We start from the raw sequence: 22562 nt of genomic DNA on the forward strand, positions 1-22562 counted from the left end.
GGTGGCCTCTCCCGTTGCGGAGCGCAGGCTCCAGATGCGCAGGCTCAGCGGCCATGGCTCACGGGCCCAGCCGCTCCGCGGCATGTGGGATCTTCCCAGACCGGGGCACGAACCCGTGTCCCCTGCATCGGCAGGCGGACTCTCAACCACTGCGCCACCAGGGAAGCCCAAAGCCTGCCTTCTTAATGAGTTCCCCTATTTGATTCAAATCCTCCCCCAATTCAAGTTCAAGTTCACCTCTTCCTTCATGTAGCTTTCTCCAAACATCCAAGCTCGGCGTGATCTCTGCTTGCTCCCTCTGGCCTCTCATACAACCTAATCTTGGTTTTCTTATTACAGCTATTCGTTTTCTGTCTCCTGCCATATTGCAAGCGTTTTGAAGGCACAGAATATGCATCATAAACCTCTTTATCCTTCCCATCCCCTAACTCAGTGCCGAGGGCATGGGAGAACCTCAATCGATGTTTGCTCCAGGCAGGCAGGTGGGAGGGAGGAAGGATAGCAGAGGAGGAGGAAGGGAGGGATGCCTTTTTCAAGAGACTCCTAACAGGTTTGACACCTCATACATTACGGCCTGTTTCTTCTGCCCTAGACTAAGGCACTGTATTTACTTTAAACCTTCCTCCTAGGAGCTGTTGCCTCTTTACTCATGTCTGTTTTCTGGACCTACTCCAGACCCATCACTTCCTGTTAATAATAAATCAGACCCTCAAATGCCTTGCAAAGGAGAAGACCTTCCACGTGTGCACCTGTTAGATCAAGAACCACCTGGAGAGGAATTTTACCATCTGCTAATTGCGGCTGGGAGGAAGCTGCAGACAAGCCCGTGCAGTTCAGTTCACAAGCCCCTGAAGGTCTCCTGCTTGGCGGCAGATCCTGCGCTGGGCAGAAGGTATAATAAGAGGAGCAAGACACTATTCCTGCCTTCACCAGGCTCGTGATCTCGCGGGGAGATGACTGGTAACTGCAGAGCCTGCCACGTGCTCTGCTGGGGAAGCACTGGTCCCTCTGGGAGTACAGATGAAGGCAGGGCTTTACCCTGGGGGTAGGGGTGGTCAGGGATGCTCCAGGGTGAAAATGAACTTGTTCTCCCAGCCAGCTCTCCCTCCCTGCAGCCTGGTCTCCACAGCCCCACCCACTATAGCTCAGAGTGTAGCCTGCCAGCCATCACCAAGCATGGACACCAACCCCAGATGGCATCAGGCTGGCCAGGACCACTGTCAAGCCCAGGACAAGACCGTGCCGTGAGAACACCAACCTCACCTCTCGGGGAGAAGGCAGGCAGATTCTGGAATAGCCCTGAGAAGTCACAGCTTATGTGTCATTCAATAATAGTACACAGAGAGAGGAGAAAGTCGCTCTTTGGAGTTTCCCAGTGTTCCTTGGCCAGTGTGGGGAAGGGCACGGAAACAGAAGAGGAAATCACTGAGAAGGACCCTGGATCTTCCTGGGAGGTGCCACGGAGAGAAGGCACTGAGTCGTAAACCTGGAGGATGCCAGGGCTGCCATAAAGTCCACGGGGAAGGACAGTCATCAAGCTGTGTGGTCCATGCGAGGCAAGGGGTGGGGTTCCTCTGACTTTAAATTTTCTGTTTTATATGCAAGACATCACAGAATTCCCTGTGAAGAAACCTTTTCATGGGTGATATAAAATCACTGTCTTTTTTTCACAAATTTGGGAACTAAGACATGGATAGGACAATATATTTATTTAAGATCACATAGCAAGTTTCTGATGGAAAGAAAAAGGCTTCCTGATTCCCAGCACAGAGTTTCTGGATCAGCCTCCGAGGCTGGGTGAATTCAGTGGGAACAGCCCTCAAAGGGGCCCAGTCTGGTGGTCTATGAATGAAGTATAGCAATTTTACCTCCTTTTATATTCTTTTACCCTTCCTCATTTATAATGTATTGATAACTGTCCTAAATATTTCCTCTATATACATTTATAACCACATTAGACAGTGTCATAATTTTTGCTTCAAGCTCATACAACTCAACAACAAAAAAACAAACAACCCAATCGAAAAATGGGCAGAAGACCTAAATAGACATTTCTCCAAAGACGACTACGGATGACCAATTGGCACATGAAAAGATGCTCAACATCACTAATCATTAGAGAAACGCAAATCAAAACTACAATGAGGTACCACCTCACACTGGTCAGAATGGCCAACACTAAAAAGTCTACAAATAACAAATGGTGGAGAGGGTGTGGAGAAAAGGGAACCCTCCTACACTGCTGGTGGGCATGTAAGTTGGTGCAGTCACTATGGAAAACAGTGCATATAGAGGTTCCTCAAAAAACTAAAAATTGAATTACCATATGATCCAGCAATTCCACTCCTGGGCATATATCCAGAGAAAACCCTAATTTGAAAAGACACATGCAATCCTATGTTCATAGCAGCACTGTTCACAATAGTCAAGACATGGAAACAACCTAAATGTCCATTGACAGATGAATGGATAAAGAAGATGTGGTACATATATACAATGGAATATTACTCAGCCATAAGAAAGAATGAAATAATGCCATTTGCAGCGATCTGGATGCAACTAGAGATTATCACAGTAAGTGAAGTAAATCAGAAAGAGAAAGACAGATACCATATTATATCACTTATATGTGGAATCTAAAATATGACTTAAATGAACCTATCTATGAAACAGAAACACAATCACAGACATAGAGAACAGACTGGTCGTTGCCAAGGGAGAGAGCGTTGGGGGAGGGATGGAGTGGGAGGTTGAGGTTAGCAGATGTAAGCTTTTAATATATAGAATAGATAAACAACAAAGTCCTGCTGTATAGCACAGAAAACTATAATTCAATAGCCTATGATAAACCATAATGGAAAAAGAATATTTTTTAAAAGAATGTGTGTTTATGTGTATACACTGAATCTGAATCAGTGAATCACTTTGCTGTACAGCAGAAATTAACACAACACTGTAAATCAACTATACTTCAATAAAAAATATTGATAGAATGAAAAAGAAAAAAGTTTGCTTCAAGCTTCAAATACAATTTAGAAAACTTCAAAGGAGAAGGAAAGTCTATTGTGTCAACTTATATTTTTGCTCACTGTCTTTTTCACCCTTCCTGGTGTTTCTGAATTCTTTCCTCTATCATTTCCTTTCTGTTTATAGAACTCCCTTTATGTATCCTTTAAGGGTATGTTTGTTGGTGACAACTCTCTTAGCTTTCCTTCATGTGAGAATGTCTTGATTTCCCCCTTGATCCCTAAAGGATATTTCTGCTGGATATAGAATTGCATGTTGACAATTCTTTTCTTTCAGATCTTGAAAAAATGCTGTGCCCCTTCTTCTGGCCTCTCTAGGTTTCTGATGAGAAGACCACTGTCATTCAATGTGTGGGGTTTTTTTTCCCTATAGATACGACTTCTCTCTCCCTGCTTTCCAGATTTTATCTTTGTCTTTATTTTTCAGAAGTTTGAGTATGATGTCTCGGTGGACATTTCTTTGGTTTTATCCAGCTTCTTAACTTTCTATGTTCATGTGTTTTTGTCAAATTTGGGAAGTTTTCAGCCATTATTTCTTTGAGTGTTTTTGTTTTTAAAAACAAAAACACTTCTTCTCCTCTCCTCTCCTTCTCCTCTCCTTCCAGGACTTCAATTACACAAATATTTGATCTTCCTTATAATCCCACAGGTCTCTGAGGCTCTGTTCTCTTGTTTTCAGCCTATTTTCTATTGTTCGTGTTGGGTCATTTTTTTCTATATTCAAGTTCATGATTCTTTCCTGTGTTGCCTCCACTTTGCTGTTGAGCCCATTGGGCTTTTCATTTCAGTTCTTTTCCAGTTTTAAAATTCCCATTTGGTTCTTCATCATATCTTTTCTTCTTTACTGAGAGTTTTTCTTTGCTGAGATGTTCTACTTTTTCATTTGTTTCAAGTGTTTCTGTAATTGTTCACTGAAGCATTGTTCTGATGGCTGCTTTCAAATCTTTGTCAGAGAATTTTAACATCTCTATCATCTGTGTTGACATCTATGGGTTGTCTCTTTTACATTCAGTTTGAAATCTTTCTGCTTATTCGTATGATTTTGGTTTCTATTGAAATCTGGACATATCTTGGGTATTGTGTTATGTTATGATGCTCTGGAGCTTATTTTATTTTTTAAATTGAAGTAAGGTTGATTTACAATGTTTCAGGTATACAGCAAAGTGATTCAGTTATACATATGTATATGAATACATATTTTTTTTTCTTTTTCAGATTCTTTTCCATTATAGGTTATTACAAGATATTGAATATAGTTCCCTGTGCTATACAGTAAGGTCCTTGTTGTTTATGTTTTATATATAGTGGTACTTTATCTGTTAATCCCAAATTCCTAATTTATCTGGAGCTTATTTTAACCTTCTGTTTTAGCTGGCTTTTTCTGACACTGCTCTGGTAGGGGCAGTATCATTGATGATCATATACATATATACACACACACACACACACACACACATATCATCTCCTACCAAAGGTAGCAAACTGTATCATTACTGCCAGGTGGGGGTAGAAGTCCAGGTCTCTCATTTGACCTTTGGTGACAACCGACAAGGGTCTCCTCACTCCTTCTGGGTGGGAGGGAGTTCCATCCCCCCAGTATGCCTCCACTGATATCACTCAGTCTGGACGGGTAGAAGTGATTCATTACTACTCCCATTTGACTTATATTGCAGAGCATGTGGTCTTGTTACAGATGGGCAGTGATTAATGTCCTGACTCCCCTGGAGGCCTCCTCTGACAGGCCTCCCAGAAAGGGTGGGGAGAGGCATTTTATTATTCCCATTAGGGGTGGGAGTTCAGAGTGTCCACTGCTAAGGAGAGGAGGTTCCTCATCACTACCCAGCAGGGATAAAAGTCCCCACTTAAACTTCTCTGGCATTACCAGGCAAGGGTTTCTCTTGGGAAATAATGGAAGTCTAGATATCTCACCTGGCCTTTGCTGGCATAGATGGGGACGGAGCCACTGTTTTTTCTGAGGCATTTGGCTGTAAAGTGTAGTAGTTATTGTATTAAAATTTGCTATCTTGTTAGCCTATCTTTTCCTGGTCCTTTGACTACAGAAAACAGGCTTTTGCTAGGGCTTTTTTTTTTTTTTTTTGGTCTCCAACTATCAGGGTTCGATTTGCTGGATTCTTCAGCTACTAGTCTAGGATAGATGAAGCAAAAAGAAAATCCGCAAGTGTGTCATTCCTCAGGCCCGATGTTCCTAACTTGTCTGCCTTCTTCTTTCCACCTTTCAGAGTCTTCTTATGTTTGTTTTATTTATAATATCCAGATTTTCTAGTGGTACTTAGCAAGAGGAACAGGAAAAGGTATATCTACTCCACCTTCCCATGAATGGAATTTAACTAGATTGTGTTTAACAGTCAATATACATTTGTTTCTCATCTGAGTTTTTGTCATTCTATCATGATGTAATTTCTATAACTAATCATAGTGACATGGTTTTCATGATGGGCCTTGGGAGTCCACAGTTTTCATTCAAATTCTCATTCTTCCCCATACTAAAAATTATTTATATATTTTAAAATGTTTTTATTGAAGCATAATATACATACAGTAAAACTGACCCATTTTAAGTGTACAATTCAGTGAGGTTTGGCAAACGCATACAGTCATATAACCACCAACACATCAGGATACAGAAAAGTTTCAATTATTATTTTAAAACAAATAAACAAGTAAAAACTTCCAAGGCCCCTAAATACCTTCAAGATAGAGTCTGGGTTCTTTGCCAGAGGTCTGGCCTCTGCCTCCAAGAGCCTAGAGTCCAGTTGGGAAATAAAAGAGGTTAGATGAGGTGACTTTCAGCTTCAACTCTGACCCAAGATATCTGGGGAGTTTTCAGGTTCTAATTCAGGGTGGGTAGAATATATATGTGCTGCACTAAAGGTACCAAAGGCAGTGGAAGAGAGACCAGAAACAAGAGAGACCCTGAGCTCCTTCTGCCCCTTGACTCTGATAGTCTCTATTATTTTGCTGATAAACAAACCACTCCGAACTTTAATGGCTTAAAAAGGCAAACATTATTGTTTCTTACAATTCTGTGGGTCAGGTCTCCTGGTCTGGGCTAACTCAGCTGCTCTCCATGGTCAGCTGGCAGCTCGCCTGTGCTGTGTGGTCTCCATGGCCTTGCTCACACTGCTGGCTGATCTAAGGGGGCCTCAGCTGGATCTGCTCATCTTGGCTCCACACGGCGTCTCATGCTCCAGCAGGCTAGCTAGCTCGGGCATCTTCACTAGGAAGTCTCAGGGTTCCAAAGAGCAGCAAGAAAGGGTGAGCCCCAATGGACTCAAATCTCTGTTTGCATCTCACTTTCTAATGTCCCACTGACCAAACTAAACCTGGATTCAAAGGAGTGGAGAAAAAGACTCTACTGCTTGATGGTAGGTAACACAGAGCTATATTGCAAAGGAGACTGGATAAAGGGCCAGGAGGCATTTTTGTGGCCATTTTTGCAAACAATCTACCACACTGTGCTAGAGACAAAGATAACGAGGTACAGAGACCATCCTGCATGATCAAGGTAGAAACCTACAGATGATATGGAAAGGGCCTGGGGTTAGTCCTCCAATGTCAAAGACTCATGCCTAGTGCACCTGGGAGAAAGCTCTAGGCATCAGCATCCGTGTGCCTGATAAATCTCTGCCTTTTTTTTTTTTTTTTTTCCTTCTTCGGTACACGGGCCCCTCACTGTTGTGGCCTCTCCCGTTGCGGAGCACAGGCTTCGGACGCGCAGGCTCAGCGGCCATGGCTCACAGGCCCAGCCGCTCCGCGGCATGTGGGATCTTCCCAGACTGGGGCACGAACCCACGTCCCCTGCATCGGCAGGTGGACTCTCAACCACTGCGCCACCAGGGAAGCCCTCTCTGCCTTCTTGACCTTAGTTCAGGCTCCCACCTGACCAATTACCACAACCTTCTACCTAATCCCCATCTCTATTCGCATTCCCTCCTATCATCAATCCATGCTGTACCCAGAGGAAATCTAAAATGCACTCGTTCCTCTCAAAAAAGAAAGTGATGCTCCCTACTTTTTATATTCGAAGAGGCCATGAGGTTGAGTGGTTAACACACATGCTTTGGAATCTAACAGGCCTACTTTCAAATCTGGCTTCAACAATTTACATTATGGGTGAGTTTGGACAAGTTAATTACCCTTGATAAGCCGCCTTTTCTCATCTGGAATATGTGTGCTAAGGGTCTTGCACAACGCTGGCCACATGGTACCAGGCACCTTTGTTGATGGTACATCCCTGGCTGTAGCAGAGGTGGAGCTCTGACCCAGAGACGAGGATGCCCATAGCTTCCAAGGTGTACAAAACAGAAGGGGATTGTTTTCTTTGTTAAGTTTTAACTTGCAACAGATAGAACGATTGCTGCAAAGTAATTTATTTGTTGCCTCCGGGCTCATATTTGAAAGGCTCCCCTCTCTGTTCCAGGCTGATTTTCCAAACATTAACATATGTCAAAAGCTCACACAATGCTGGGGATGTAAAATTGCTCTTCAGGAGAAGGAAAAGTGAGGGCAGTTCATGGAGCCAGGAGAGAGACAGGAGGCAAAACTTGAGCTAGCAGGGTGGGATGCGGGAGCAGAAGTAAGATGACAGCAGAGCCCAGGGTGGGAGGGAGGGGATGGGGCTGCCAAGAGGGGAGTTTGGATTTGCCCAATGAGAGTGTCAGCAACTATTCCTCAAAACCCACCTTCTTTTTTTATTTTTTATAAATGTATTTGTTTATTTTTGGCTGCTTTGGGTCTTCATTGCTGCTCACAGGCTTTCTCTAGTTGTGTCGAGCAGGGACTACTCTTCATTGCAGTGCGCGGGCTTCTCATTTTCGTGGCTTCTCTTGTTGTGGAGCACGGGCTCTAGGAGTGCAGCCTTCAGTAGTTGCAGCATGCAGGCTCAGTAGTTGTGGCTCGCAGGCTCTAGAGCACAGGCTCAGTAGCTGTGACGCACAGGCTTAGTTGCTCCACGGCATGTGGGCTCTTCCTGGACCACGGCTTGAACCCATGTCCCCTGCATTGGCAGGTGGATTCTTAACCACTGTGCCACCAGGGAAGTCCCCCACCTTCTTTATAAAAACCCCATTCAGTCTCCTCAAAACCTATGTGAGGTGGGTATTACCCATTTTACAGAATATGGAACTGAAGCTTACAGATGTTAAGTGACTCACCCAAGTTCACACAGGTAGCAAGGGGCAGAGCTGGGATTTAAACGTGGATCTGTCTGATTCCAGACTCCACACCCTTTTCCCCAGATCTCTCCTCCCTGGAGAAGTCTACACTGTCAGAGAAGGAAGTGTCCTTCCTCTTCAACGTGGTTCAACTCCCTTTTAACAGACTGAGAAACAGAGGCTCGTAAAGATTAAGCAAGCCTCCCAGCTCACAGCGCTAATAAGGAGTAGAGACATGATTGGGAACCAGGTCAGAAGGCTCCCGTAGACCCAGATCTTCAAGCTGGTCCTCAGTGAAACCCCAGCTCATGGCTCCTACCTGCCTTTCTCCCTGTCTGCCGATCACACTGCCAAGTCTGACAGATCTCTGCCGACATGTCATACTGCTCCCGGCATTCGTCTCACCTGCCTGGACCCTTGACCTCTCGAGCTCTGATAACCTCTGTCCAGCCTGTTTCCCCAGGTCCAGACCGAACAGCAGATGACACCTTTTGTCCACCTCCTATCACCCCAGTCTGATGGATTCCTCTTCACATCCTTGTACACTTAACTGCTCCTCATTTGTTCACAATTAAAGGTTCAGATACAACCTCTGCAGCAGCCACGGTGTGGGTTGCTGGGAACATGAAGATAAACAACACAGAATTCCTGCATCCCTGCCCTCCATGAGCCTGTATTCTACGGCGGTGGGGGAGGGGGGCAAACACTCGGGGAGATGATCACAGGGCACTGGCCTCTGCCCACTTCCCCACACCGCTTCCACCACTTCGAGGAATCCCTGCCCCTTCCTTTGGACGAGGTGGGACATTTGCATTCTCAACAAATCAATGATTAGAGGGGACACAGGAAGTGCTAGGCTGCCAGGCCAGTGAGGATGCTGAGAGATTGTGGCAGGAGAAAGCTGATGAGGAACCCAACAAAGGGAGACACAGCAAGGATGGAGTGGAAACAGTGGACTCAGGAAGTATTACGACGGTCGTGTGAAGAGTGAACAGCACTTGGTGGCTGGTCGGCAGGGGTGAGAAGACACAGAAAGAGCTGCTAGTAGTGGTGGGCTTGGTGGCTGCTCAGGCTCAAGCCTGGGGCACTGGAGGTGAACTGAATCATATGCAGGGCACAGAGCCCTCTGCAAATGCAAACCTTTAACCAGCTAATAGGAATCTACTGAAAAGTAAAAGAAACAATTACCACCAAGCTGCAGCTCAATACATCCCAGGTTCATTGCTCTGACTGGGTTGACCTTTGAGATGCAAGACATTGTCGTTACCAGGGAGGAGGTGGAGGTCACCCTGGGATTAAGATTCCTACAACCTGAATGTTTCAGACCTTTGTCAAAGACAAAAGAAAGAGACATACTTATGTTTAACCAGAGTTCTATTAAACTTCTTCTTTAAACATGAAAACTATGCATCTTAAAAATATGACAGTATCTAAGGAAGAGAAACTCAGGGTGCTTCCTGGAAATGCACAGAAACAAGAGGCTACAAACACTTTTGCACAAACTGGGCATGATGAGACCCTAGAAAGCCCTTGAATGCTCACAGGAGAGAAAGTTTGAGCCCCAAGCGACAGCTGAGGACACCGAGATCCAGGTGACATGAGTTGCTCAAGATTTCACCCCTAACTGCTGGAGACAGACTCCCAGGTTGGGGTCTTCCTAGGAAGCAGGATAGCAGAGGGGTCAAAGGCATGAGACCTACGTGAGTCCAAAGCCAGACATCTTGGGCCCTGACAGCCATGTGTCCAGCCTGTTTCCTCCAGTGGGGACCTTAAGAGAAGACGCAATCTTCATTCACTTCCTGTGATCCCAACCTCATGGGTTCCTCTTCACAGACTCCCTCACTTAACCACTCCTCATTCATTCACAATTAAAGGTCCGACTGTGCAGCAGACACCATGCGGGCTGCTGACTGAGCTCCACTAAGCCTCCCCTGTTAAACAGGAACCCGCGAGTACCTGCCTCTCTCCCAGTGGGGCTGGGACGAGTCAGCAGGATGAAGAATGTGAAGCGCTTTCTACAGCACCTCCTGTGCAGGGAAAACTCAGTGAATGTTGCCTCTCATCATTCCCAACCCCTGCAGTCTCTCTGATGGGAAGCCCAGCCTTCACGCACAAGGAGCAGTTTTGACAGGATTGCCAAGGATGGATGATGATCCTGGTCTGTGCCTGTGAACCATGTGGCCTGGGGTGGGAGGTGCGGCAGGTGAATTTCTGCACAAGCAGGAATACAGCAGAGAAGAGAAGGTGTCAGCAAAAGAGAAACGAGCGAGCCTCTTTAAAAGGTGACTGTTTGGTGGCTTCAGACACACCCTTTCAGGAACAAAGAGGCAAAGGCTCCCTATAAACTGTGATACAGACACACAGATGGTTTAGAGGCCAGGGCTCTACCAACAACTTTTTTTTTTTTTAATTTTTTCCATTACAGTTTATTCCAAGAAACTGAATATAGTTCCCTGTGCTATACAGCAGGTCCTTGTTGTCTATCTATTTTATATATAGTAGTTTGTATCTGCTAATTCCAAACTCCTAATTTATCCCTCCCCCACTTCCCCTTTGGTAACCATAAGTTTGTTTTCTATGTCTATGAATCTGTTTTGTAAATAAGTTCATTTGTATCATTTCTTTAGATTCCACATATAAGTCATATCATATGATATTTGTCTTTGTCTGACTTACTTCACTTAGTATGATAATCTCTAGGTCCATCCATGTTGCTACAAACAGCATTATATCATTCTTTTTTATGGCTGAGTAGTATTCCATTGCATATATATATATATATATTATATATATATATATATATATATATATATAATATATATATATATAAAACACATCTTCTTTATCCATTCATCTTTAACCATTCATGGACATTTAGGTTGCTTCCATGTCTTGTCTATTGTAAATAGTGCTGCTATGAACACTGGGGTGCAAGTCTCTTTGTGAATTATGGTTTTCTCTGGATATCTGCCCACAAGTGGGATTGCTGGGTCATATGGTAGTTCTATTCGTAGTTTTTAAGGAACTCTGTTTTTAGTTTGTTGAGGTCCATACTGTTTTCCATAGTGGCTGCACCAATTTACATTCCCACCAACAGTGCAAGAGGGTTCCCTTTTCTCCACACCCTCTCCAGCATTTATTCTTTGTAGATTTTTTGATGATGGCCATTCTGACCAGTGTGAGGTGATACCTCATTGTACTTTTGATTTGCATTTCTCTAACGATTAGTGATATTGAGCATCCTTTCATGTGTCTGTTGGCAATCTGTATATCTTCTTTGGAGAAATGTCTATTAGGACTTCTGCCCATTTTTGGATTGGGTTGTTTGTTTTTTTGATATTGAGCTGCATGAGCTGCTTGTAAATTTTGGAGATTAACCCTTTGTCAGTTGCTTCATTTGCAAATATTTTCTCCCATTCTGAGGGTTGTCTTTTGGTCTTGTTTATGGTTTCCTTTGCTGTGCAAAAGCTTTAAATTTCATTAGGTCCCATTTGTTTATTTTTGTTTTTATTTCCATTTCTCTAGGAGGTGGGTCAAAAAGGATCTTGCTGTAATTTATGTCATAGAGTGTTCTGCCTATATTTTTCTCTAAGAGTTCTATAGTGTTTGGACTTACATTTAGGTCTTTAATCCATTTTGAGTCTATTTTTGTATATGGAGTTAGGGAGTGTTCTAATTTCATTCTTTTACATGTAGCTGTCCAGTTTTCCCAGCACCACTTATTGAAGAGGCTGTCTTTTCTCCATTGCATATTCTTGACTCCTTTATCAAAGATAAGATGACTATATGTGTGTGGGTTTATGCCTGGTCTTTCTATCCTCTTCCATTGATCTATATTTCTGTTTCTGTGCCAGTATCATAGTGTCTTGATAACTGTAGCACTGTAGTATATAGTCTGAAGTCATGGAGCCTGATTCCTCCAACTCCGTTTTTCCTTCTCAAGATTGCTTTCATTATCCGGGGTCTTCTTTGTTTCCATACAAATCATGAAATTTTTTGTTCTAGTTCCATGAAAAATGCCATTGGTAGTTTGATAGGTATTGCATTGAATCTGTAGATTGCTTTGGGTAGTATAGTAATTTTCACAATGTTGATTCTTCCAACCCAAGAACATGGTATATCTCTCCATCTGTTTGCATCATCTTTTTTTTTCATCAGTGTCTTATAGTTTTCTGCATAGAGGTCTTTTGTCTCCTTAGGTAGGTTTATGCCTAGGTATTTTATTCTTTTTTGTTGCAATGGTAAATGGGAGTGTTTCCTTAATTTCTCTTTCAGATTTTTCATCATTAGTGTATAGGAGTGCAAGAGATTTCTGTGAATTTTGTATCCTGCAACTTTACCAAATTCACTGATTAGTCCTAGTAGTTTTCTGATAGCCTCTTTAGGATTCTCTATGTACAGTATCATGTCATCTGCGAACAGTGACAGCTTTACTTCTTCTTTCCCGATTTGCACTCCTTTTATTTCTTTTTCTTCTCTGATTTCTGTGGCTAAAACTTCCAAAACTATGTTGAATAATAGTGGTAAGAGTGGGCAACCTTGTCTTGTTCTTGATCTTAGGGGAAATGGATTCAGTTTTTCACCATTGAGAACGATGTTGGCTGTGGGTGTGTCATATATGGCCTTTCTTTTGTTGAGGTAGGTTCCCTCTGTGCCCACTTTCTACAGGGTTTTTATCATAAATGGGTGTTGAATTTTGTCGAAAGCTTTCTCTGCATCTATTGAGATGATCCTATGGTTTTTTTCCTTCAATTTGTTAATATGGTGTATCATATTGATTGATTCGCGTATATTGAAGAATCTTTGCATCCCTGGGATAAACCCCGCTTGATCATGCTGTGTGATCCTTTTAATGTGCTGTTGGATTCTGTTTGCTAGTATTTTGTTGAGGATTTTTGCATCTATGTTCATCAGGGATATTGGCCTGTAGTTTTCTTTCTTTGTGACATCCTTGTCTGGTTTTGGTATCAAGGTGATGGTGGCCTCGTAGAATGAGTTTGGGAGTGTTCCTCCCTCTGCTGTATTTTGGAAGAGTTTGAGAAGGATAGGTGTTAGGTCTTCTCTAAATGTTTGATTGAATTTGCCTGTGAATCCATCTGGTCCTGGGCTTTTGTTTGTTGGAAGATTTTAAATCACAGTTTCAATTTCAGTGCTTGTGATTGGTCTGTTTATATTTTCTATTTCTTCCAGGTTCAGTCTTGGAAGTTTGTGCTTTTCTAAGAATTTGTCCATTTCTTCCAGGTTGTCCATTTTATTGGCATATAGTTGCTTGTAGTAATCTCTCATGAGTCTTTGTATTTCTGCAGTGTCAGTTGTTACTTCACCTTTTTCATTTCTAATTCTATCGATTTGAGTCTTCTCCCTCTTTTTCTTGATGAGTCTGGCTAATGGTTTATCAATTTTGTTTATCTTCTCAAAGAGCCAGCCTTTAGTTTTATTGATCTTTGCTATTGTTTCCTTCATTTCTTTTTCATTTATTTCTGATCTGATCTTTATGATTTCTTTCCTTCTGCTAACTTCGGGATTTTTTTGTTCTTCTTTCTCTAATTGCTTTAGGTGTAAGGTTAGGTTGTTTATTTGAGATGTTCCTTGTTTCTTGAGGTAGGATTGTATTGCTATAAACTTCCCTCTTAGAACTGCTTTTGCTGCATCCCATAGGTTTTGGGTCATTGTGTTTTCACTGTCATTTGTTTCTAGGCATTTTTTGATTTCCTCTTTGATTTCTTCAGTGACCTCTTGGTTATTTAGTAGTGTATTGTTTAGTGTCCATGTGTTTGTATTTTTTACAGATTTTTTTCTGTAATTGATATCTAGTCTCATAGTGTTGTGGTCAGAAAAGATACTTGATACTGTATCGATTTTCTTTAATTTACCAAGGCTTGATCTGTGACCCAAGATATGATCTATCCTGGAGATTGTTCCATGAGCACTTGAGAAGAAAGTGTTTTCTGTTGTTTTTGGATGGAATGTCCTATAAATATCAATTAAGTCCATCTTGTTTAATGTATCATTTAAAGTTTCCTTATTCATTTTCATTTTGGATGATCTGCCCATTGGTAAAAGTGGGGTGTTAAAGTCCCATACTATTATTGTGTCATTGTCGATTTCCCCTTTAATGGCTGTTAGTATTTGCCTTATGTACTGAGGTGCTCCTATGTTGGGTGCATAAATATTTACAATTGTTATATATTCTTGGATTGATACCTTGATCATTATGTAGTGTCCTTCTTTGTCTCTCGTAATAGTCTCTATTTTAAAGTCTATTTTGTCTGATATGAGAATTGCTACTCCAGCTTTCTTTTGATTTCCATTTGCATGGAATATTTTTTTCCATCCCCTCACTTTCAGTCTGTATGTGTCCCTAGGTCTGAAGTGGGTCTCTTGTAGACAGTATATATACAGGTCTTGTTTTTGTATCCATTCAGCCAGTCTATGTCTTTTGGTTGGAGCATTTAACCCATTTTCATTTAAGGTAATTATCGATATGTATGATCCTATTACCATTTTCTTAATTGTTTTGGCTTTGTTATTGTAGGTCTTTTCCTTCTCTTGCTTTTCCTGCCTAGAGAAGTTCCTTTAGCATTTGTCATAAAGCTGGTTTGGTGGTGCTGAATTCCCTTAGCTTTTGCTTGTCTGTAAAGATTGTAATTTCTCCATCGAATCTGAATTAGATCCTTGCTGGACAGAGTAATCCTGGCTGTAGGTTTTTCCCTTGCATCACTTTATTTATTTTTTTATTTTTTTATTTTTATTTTTTGCTGTATGCGGGCCTCTCACTGTTGTGGCCTCTCCCGTTGCGGAGCACAGGCTCCGGACGCGCAAGCTCAACAGCCATGGCTCACGGGCCCAACTGCTCCGTGGCATGTGGGGTCTTCCCAGACCGGGGCACGAACCCGTGTCCCCTGCATTGGCAGGCGGACTCTCAACCACTGCGCCACCAGGGAAGCCCCTTGCATCACTTTAAATATGTCCTGCCAGTCCCTTCTGGCTTGCAGAGTTTCTGCTGAAAGATCAGCTGTTAACCTTATGGGGATTCCCTTGTATGTTATTTGTTGCTTTTGTCTTGCTGCTTTTAATATTTTTTGTTTGCATTTAAGTTTTGATAGTTTGATTAATATGTGTCTTGGCGTGTTTCTCCTTGGATTTATCCCATATGGGATTCTCTGCTCTTCCTGTACTTGATTGATTATTTCCTTTCCCATGTTAGGGAAGTTTTCAACTATAATCTCTTCAAATATTTTCTCAGGCCCTTTCTTTTCCTCTTCTTCTTCTGGGACCCCTATAATTCGAATCTTGGTGCGTTTAATGTTGTCCAAGAGGTCTCTGAGACCGTCCTCAATTCTTTTCATTCTTTTTTCTTTATTCTGCTCCGTGGCAGTTATTTCCACTATTTTATTTTCCAAGGCACTTATCCATTCTTCTCCCTCATTTATTCTGCTATTGATTCATTCTAGAGAATTTTTAGTTTCATTTAGTGTGTTGTTCATCATTGCTTGTTTGCTCTTCAGTTCTTCTAAGTCCTTGTTAAACGTTTCTTGTATTTTCTCCATTCTATTTCCAAGATTTTGCATCATATTTAGTATCATTATTCTGAATTCTTTTTTAGGTGGACTGCCTGTTTCCTCTTCATTTGTTTGGTCTGGTGGGTTTTTACTTTGCTCCTTCATCTGCTGTGTGTTTCTCTGTCTTCTCATTTTGCTTCACTAACTGTGTTTGTGGTCTCCTTTTTGCAGGCTGCAGGTTCATAGTTCCCGTTGTTTTTGGTGTCTGTCGCCAGTGCATAAGGTTGGTTCAGTGGGTTGTGTAGGCTTCCTAGTGGAGGGGACTAGTGCCTGTGTTCTGGTGGATGAGGCTGGATCTTGTCTTTCTGGTGGCAGGACCGCATCCAGTGGTGCATTTTGGGGTGTCTGTGACCTTATTATGATTTTAGGCAGCCTCTGTGCTAATGGGTGGGGTTGTGTTCCTGTCTTGCTAGTTGTTTGGCATGGGGTGTACAGCACTGGAGCTTGCTGGTCGTAGAGTGGAGCTGGGTCTTAGCATTGAGACGGAGGTCTCTGCGAGAGCTCTCGCCGATTGATATTACGTGGGGCTGCGAGGTCTCTGGTGGTCCAATGTCCTGAACTCAGCTCTCCCACCTCACAGGCTCAGGCCTGACACCCGGCCAGAGCATCACGACCCTGTCAGCCACACGGCCAGGTACATGGGGTGTTTCTTGCCTTTTGGGAAGTCTGAAGTCTTCTGCCAGCATTCAGTAGGTATTCTGTAGGAGTTGGTCCACATGTAGATGTATTCTTGATGTATATGTGGGGAGGAAAGTGATCTCCACGTCTTACTCCTCCACCATCTAGAAGGTCACCCCCACAACAAACTTTCTAAACTTCATCTCGAAGGGCCAGCTAGGTGTCCCTCTGAGGGTGTCTGCTTATCTGTTGCTGTGTAATAAACCATCTTTCCCAAAATGTACTAGCGTAACCAGCAACTCCTTCACATGCTCACGGATCCTGGGGTATGGAATTCAGACAGAGCACAGAGGGAATGATTTATCTTGGATCCACAACATCGGGACTTCTGCTAGAAAGATTCAAATGTCCAGGAGTGACTTAGAATCACCTGAAGTCTTCTTTATTCATGTGTCTGCACCTTGATAGGATGATTGAACAACTGGGCTCAGCTAGGATGGTCTATTGGAACAGATGGCCTTTCCAACTTTGTGGCCCCAGAGCTCCCAGATATAGTATTCTAGTGAAGAAGGCGGAAGTTACATGGCCAGTTTGATCTAGTTTTGCAAGTTATGTAGTGTCACTTCTGCCATATTCTGTTGGTTGAAGTAGTCACAACCCACCCAGATTCAAGGGTCAAGGACACAGGCCCCATCTTTGGAAAGGAGGAATGTCAAAGAATTTGCATCCATGTGTTAATACTTTCACTGGGGTTGTTCTAGTGCCTCTCAAGAGATTCAACAACCTCTGAGGTGGAGTTGGTGAATCGTTCACAATTGCCATGGTACTAAAGAACTCAGAGGATGTTTAGGGAACTTCTACCCCTATACTGTAGAGATGAGGGTCCTTAGACCAGAGGAGGGAGTTGAGGAGTGGGGCTTGATGTAGAACAGTTGAGGAAACTGAGGCCAAGAGCAAGAGCTTGCCCCACAAGGGATGGCGCACTTGCATTTTCCATCATTCATGATATTAAGGAGAATTTGAACATCTGCATCTCCCGGATAAAATGCAAAACCAATTTTGGTCTTTTTTTTTTTTTTTAAGATTTTTTGATGTGGATGATTTTTAACGTCTTTATTGAATTTGTTACAATATTGCTTCTGTTTCATGTTTTATTTTTTTTTTTGGCCCCAAGGCATGTGGAATCTTAGCTCCCCGACCAGGGATGGAGCCCACACCTCCTGCAATGGAAGGCTAAGTCTTAACCACTGGACTGCCAGAGAAGTCCCTTTAGCCTTTTGTTTTAACCTTTTCCACCCTATTTCTTGTCATTAGTTGCAGGATGCAGTCAGGGGCCAACAGACAATGAAGAACCATGTGATGGGATAAGTGTGTGGATCAGCTCAGGACCTGGACATTGTTACTCATTATAAACGTGACCCCAGGATCTAGAAAGAAGGGACTGCTCATGAAACCAGACCCACACACAGGCTATTTGTAGTAAACATTCCACACAGACAGATAGATATGCTTAAGTTACTTTTAGGGTAAATTTCATAAGGTGAATTGAATCCATTCAACTAATATTTGTGTTTCCCCTAGAAGATTCTAGTGAATAAACACCTCTAGACATTGCTGAGACAGGAAGACAGCTTGGACATTTGAATCAAGATGCTAGCAAGCAGGGTTTGCAAGCCAAGCAAGCTGTTCCAGAAGGGTCCTAAATAAGGCCTTTCCTTATTCGAGTGGGCTGCTCTTATATACAGCAGACAGGAGAGGGACCAAGAAAAGTCTTTATAAACAATTTAGTGTCCTTACTTCTTACAAACACAGTGAGGTTTCATCTTCCTCAAAGGGAGGATCCTAGCTCATTCTGGAAATTTATAAGAGGGCACTAGATGTTCTACAGTCTGGCAACATCTCCATGGCCTTCACAATTCCTAGAAGATCCTACCTACTGCCATCCCCGTCAGACCACGAGATCTTGAGGGCTGATTCTAGGCCATTCATTCGTTGCCAATCCCCACAGTGTATGACAAAGGAACAGACACACAGTAGGAGCTGGATTAAGTAAAATGTTTTTGCTGGGTAATTAAATGTGAAAAGTCCTGGCACACAGTGGGCAATCAGTGACTGTGAGTTGCACCTGAGTATTCATTTGCCGATGGAATCCTTGCATTTTGAGTTATAAAGGGCATTTACACATTAAGGGGTAACCTGGACAAAGAGGGGGGTGGGCCAGAAGAGAAAAGAAGAGGCCAGAATAATGAGCCCAACCTTGCAATTCTCTCAGTAATAAGGCAGAGGCCCCAGGAGGCAGGCAGGGCAGGAGAAAGAGGTTGCCTAGTGTTTTGGGGAGAGAAAAGCTTAAGTGCCAATAATTACCCTCCAGAGGCTGAATGTTCCCGATCTAACTAAGGACACCAGCGGAGCATATCCCGGACCTTCTCTAAGTACAGAGGGGACACTTTGGTTTCCAGTTACAGACTTTAAGGCTATAGTCACCAGGGATTCTCTCTAACGCTTTTTGTGGCTTGAAAAAATATTGCCTTCCAATTTACTTTTCCAGAGGACAGAGCAATTCTCTTACCTACCTCTTCCTGTCAGTGGTAAGATGGTGGAATTATCTAAAAGGGAAATGAAGGGAATTTAGAAACATGGAGCGCGTGTGTATATATATGTGTGTGTATACATGTATATACACACATATAAACACGCAGGATATTACATTCTAGCAATGGCTGTATTTATAATCTTCCTTCGGGTGGAGATAGAGATTCTTGCATTTCTGCATTCCTTCAGTAGATTTTAAGTGCCTACTATGTGTCAGTTATCATGTTATCTGCTAGGGCTTCAGAGAAGAACGAGACATAGCAATAGTACGTGACCTACGGGCAGTTTCAGATTAGAAGTGAAAATAAAAAGAGGATCGGAAAAATGGACATGTGGGGAGGTTCGAAAATCCCTGAGTATCTCCTGAGGTCATGAGGCTCACACAGCCCTTTCCTATGTCCCAAGAAGTGAGGAAAGTGTTGTTGAAGGTGATGTTGTATGATTTCTGGTAATTGTGTTGCCACCAAGCACACTGTATAAGCTGACAGTGTGACCCCGAAACACAATAAAAATACAACTATTTCTTTCACCTTTCGACCTGGTTCTAGAAACTGATTAAAGGACTCTTGGTGTGAAGCCTAAACGCGTAGGGGAGAGAATTTGGTTTGTGGCCACAAAGACCTTACTTCACACTGTTGTAGCCATGGGATCTTGACAGAGTAACTTAAACTCTGCATCTGAGTTTCAACAACTTGAAAATAACAATAATACCTACCCCACGTGGTTGCTGCATTAGACGACAAACATATACAGGTGTCTGAGGTATAATGAGTGTTGTAATAAGTAGTTCTTTTCCACTTATAAATGTTTCTGTAATGCTATGATTTCAATTCTCTTAAACAATTAGTATATGATGCCAAAAATGTAAATGAGTTGGAAATAGAGGTATTAGCCTAAACAGATAGCAAAAGTATAGTAAAATAAAGTTCAGCCTGAAACCCCAAAGGCATCTTGGGCTTTGCTCCCTATCAATAGTCATTAGTGATTTAAAATGGAATCACTTGCAAAACAATTGGTAAAAGGGTGATAATTTTTCATGCTCAGGAAAGATGACCCATTTGGGGCTTCAAAATTAACAGAAAGAAGTAGTGTTGTCAATATAACAGCAACACAGCCCATAATTGATCCGATCTCAGCCCCTTTGTCTGCTAGGAAATCTATGGAGTCGGTTCCCAGCACCTTAAAAGATAAAGGTTGACCTTGCCCCTCTTGCCTAAATAATAATTTATAGATGTGTAAACATTTACCACAACAATTACAGGTCGGCCTAATGAAATTCCAGGAGCACAAGTCACAAAAGACCTGAGTGAGCATCATAAATTCAGAATCAATCTCTGCAGGCTGGGATCTGCAAATAACTACAAGTCAAGGCAAACCCTTTCAAGAGCAGACCTGTTCTGGGGGACAGGGCGCTGGCGGTTTTATGGTCTGACCCCGTTAAAGGATTTGGACATGCATGTGCCAGGTTCCGAATGCTAACTCTGTGATATCCTTCACTTGGAAATCACTTAACCTTTAGGAGCCTCTGTTTTCTCATCTGTAAAATGGGTGGGAGGGGTTGGGGCTTCCTTGCATGGTAGTTGTGAATATGAACAATCACTGCACTCACTCATTTCATAAGTAGTTATTAACTCCGATATATGTGATTGATCATTAAACAACAACAACTAGCATTATCATTATTGTTGGAAATTTATTCCTCAGGGATTTTATTATGAGTGTCGCAAGTTTATTCCTTAGGAAGTTAGAGGACTAGAAGAGAAATATGATGCTGAGAAGAGGAAGGAAGCTACGAGGACCTCTCCCAAGCCCCCAGGAGACTGGTGTTGGGGGTTAAGCAAGAATCAAAAGGAAACAACATCTCTCTTGCTCCACACAAACAGAATTGTTAAGGGGAAGAGACATGAGCCGAGGGTGTCTCCCTCACCAGGGCCTTTGCTAGAGATGCCCTTAAGTCACACCATTGGCTCCTCACAGTAATTCCGTTGCGTTCACTACTGTCATCCCCCCTGAACTATGAGGTCATTGAGATTCCAAGAGGTTAAACCCAAAGAAATAGAAATAAATGAAAGGGGCCTTTATTATAGACTAATGAATTTGGGGGTAACCTGTGAGGGCAAATGTCTCCCAAAGTCTAGAGGCAAGTCCCAAGGGGTGTGTGACTAGAGATAGAATAAAGATGTCCAGTGTGCAGAAAGACCCAGACCCCAGATCTGGGAAGAAAATGTGCATCCAGCCCAGGTACGAGCATCCAGTGCAGAGAGCAGGAAAGGCGGGCACCTGCCAGCCTCCTCTGGGAGGTTCCTGAAACAGGACAGAGACCAGCCTGTTTCTCCCGCCAGCAGGGCATCCAGATGGCGCCCTACATGGTAAAGAGGAATATTCAGGAAAATGACTGCCTCTCTAACACTTCAGGGGCTGCTATTGTTGACTGCTTTTAGCAAAACCTGACCCTATTTTTTTTAATGCAAATGCAAGACAAGTACCCTGAATGCCACACTCAGGGAACACTGTGTCCCTGATTAATCCTAAATGTGACTATTCAGTGTGTATACTTTTCTTTTCCTTAAGTATAAACCCCACTTGTGGAGAAAGATTTGTTCCAGCTGATTGCTTGGCTACAAATCTCATCCCTGACAGACAGACAGACAGATATATATATATATATATATATATATATATATATATATATATCATACCCTTGATTTTTAAGAGTATTTTGGGGTAGAGAATCTATGATCAGTTGATCCATGTCCTGGGTAACCTCTACTCTCTTTCAAGCTACCCAGATTTGGGAGTACTTTAAAGGAACCATCCCCTGGTAAAGGCCAGTGGTAAAAAGTCAAGTTCGCGGAAGCAGATCTCCTGGGAAAGAACCCCAGTCAGGCCACTGGCCATGTGTATGATCATTGACAAGTTGCCAAACTCTCTGCCTTCCAGTCACTCAGATATCATCAGAATTGTGAGGATTTAAAGTAAGTATTTATACAAAGCACTTAAAACAGTTCCTGACACATATTACGCCCCCAGGAAATCTGAGCTTGATGACCATTGTCCTTGCAGAATGGGAGGAGGGAGCTCCCGTGTTCTCCTCTGCAGGTTAAGATATTCTCTTAAGCCGCAGGCACCACTCTCTGTGCTCCCTGGATCTGTTACACTAACACGAAGGCTGAGTACTTCCTAAGTGCCAGGTATCCTGCTATGAATTTTACAAGCATCATCTCAGTCTAGCTCCTGGAAGGAGGCACAACTGCGTGATTCCCATATCATATGTGGGAGACACAGAGAGGTGACCAGGCAGGTCCAGAGCCCGAGCCATTCAGCTTCCGGCTCTGCAGACACTCTGAGCTGTGGCCCCCTGACCTGCTATCCCCTCTGACCTGGGTCAGGCAAGATGCTGATGTAAGGGGAAACCTTAGCGAAATGACATGACTCTCACAAAGACACAATGAAACCCAAAGAAACCTCTGGGAATAAGACAAGAGAGTCCTGGGAGGCGCCCCTGATTCCTCCAGGGCAAAGCGGGAGCAGAGGACAGGAGATATCAACAAAACCCAAGGCACAGACTCCCAAAGAGGACATACTTGTGT

The sequence above is a fragment of the Mesoplodon densirostris genome, chromosome 19 (genome assembly GCF_025265405.1).
Source record: "Mesoplodon densirostris isolate mMesDen1 chromosome 19, mMesDen1 primary haplotype, whole genome shotgun sequence".
Taxonomy (NCBI): domain Eukaryota; kingdom Metazoa; phylum Chordata; class Mammalia; order Artiodactyla; family Ziphiidae; genus Mesoplodon; species Mesoplodon densirostris.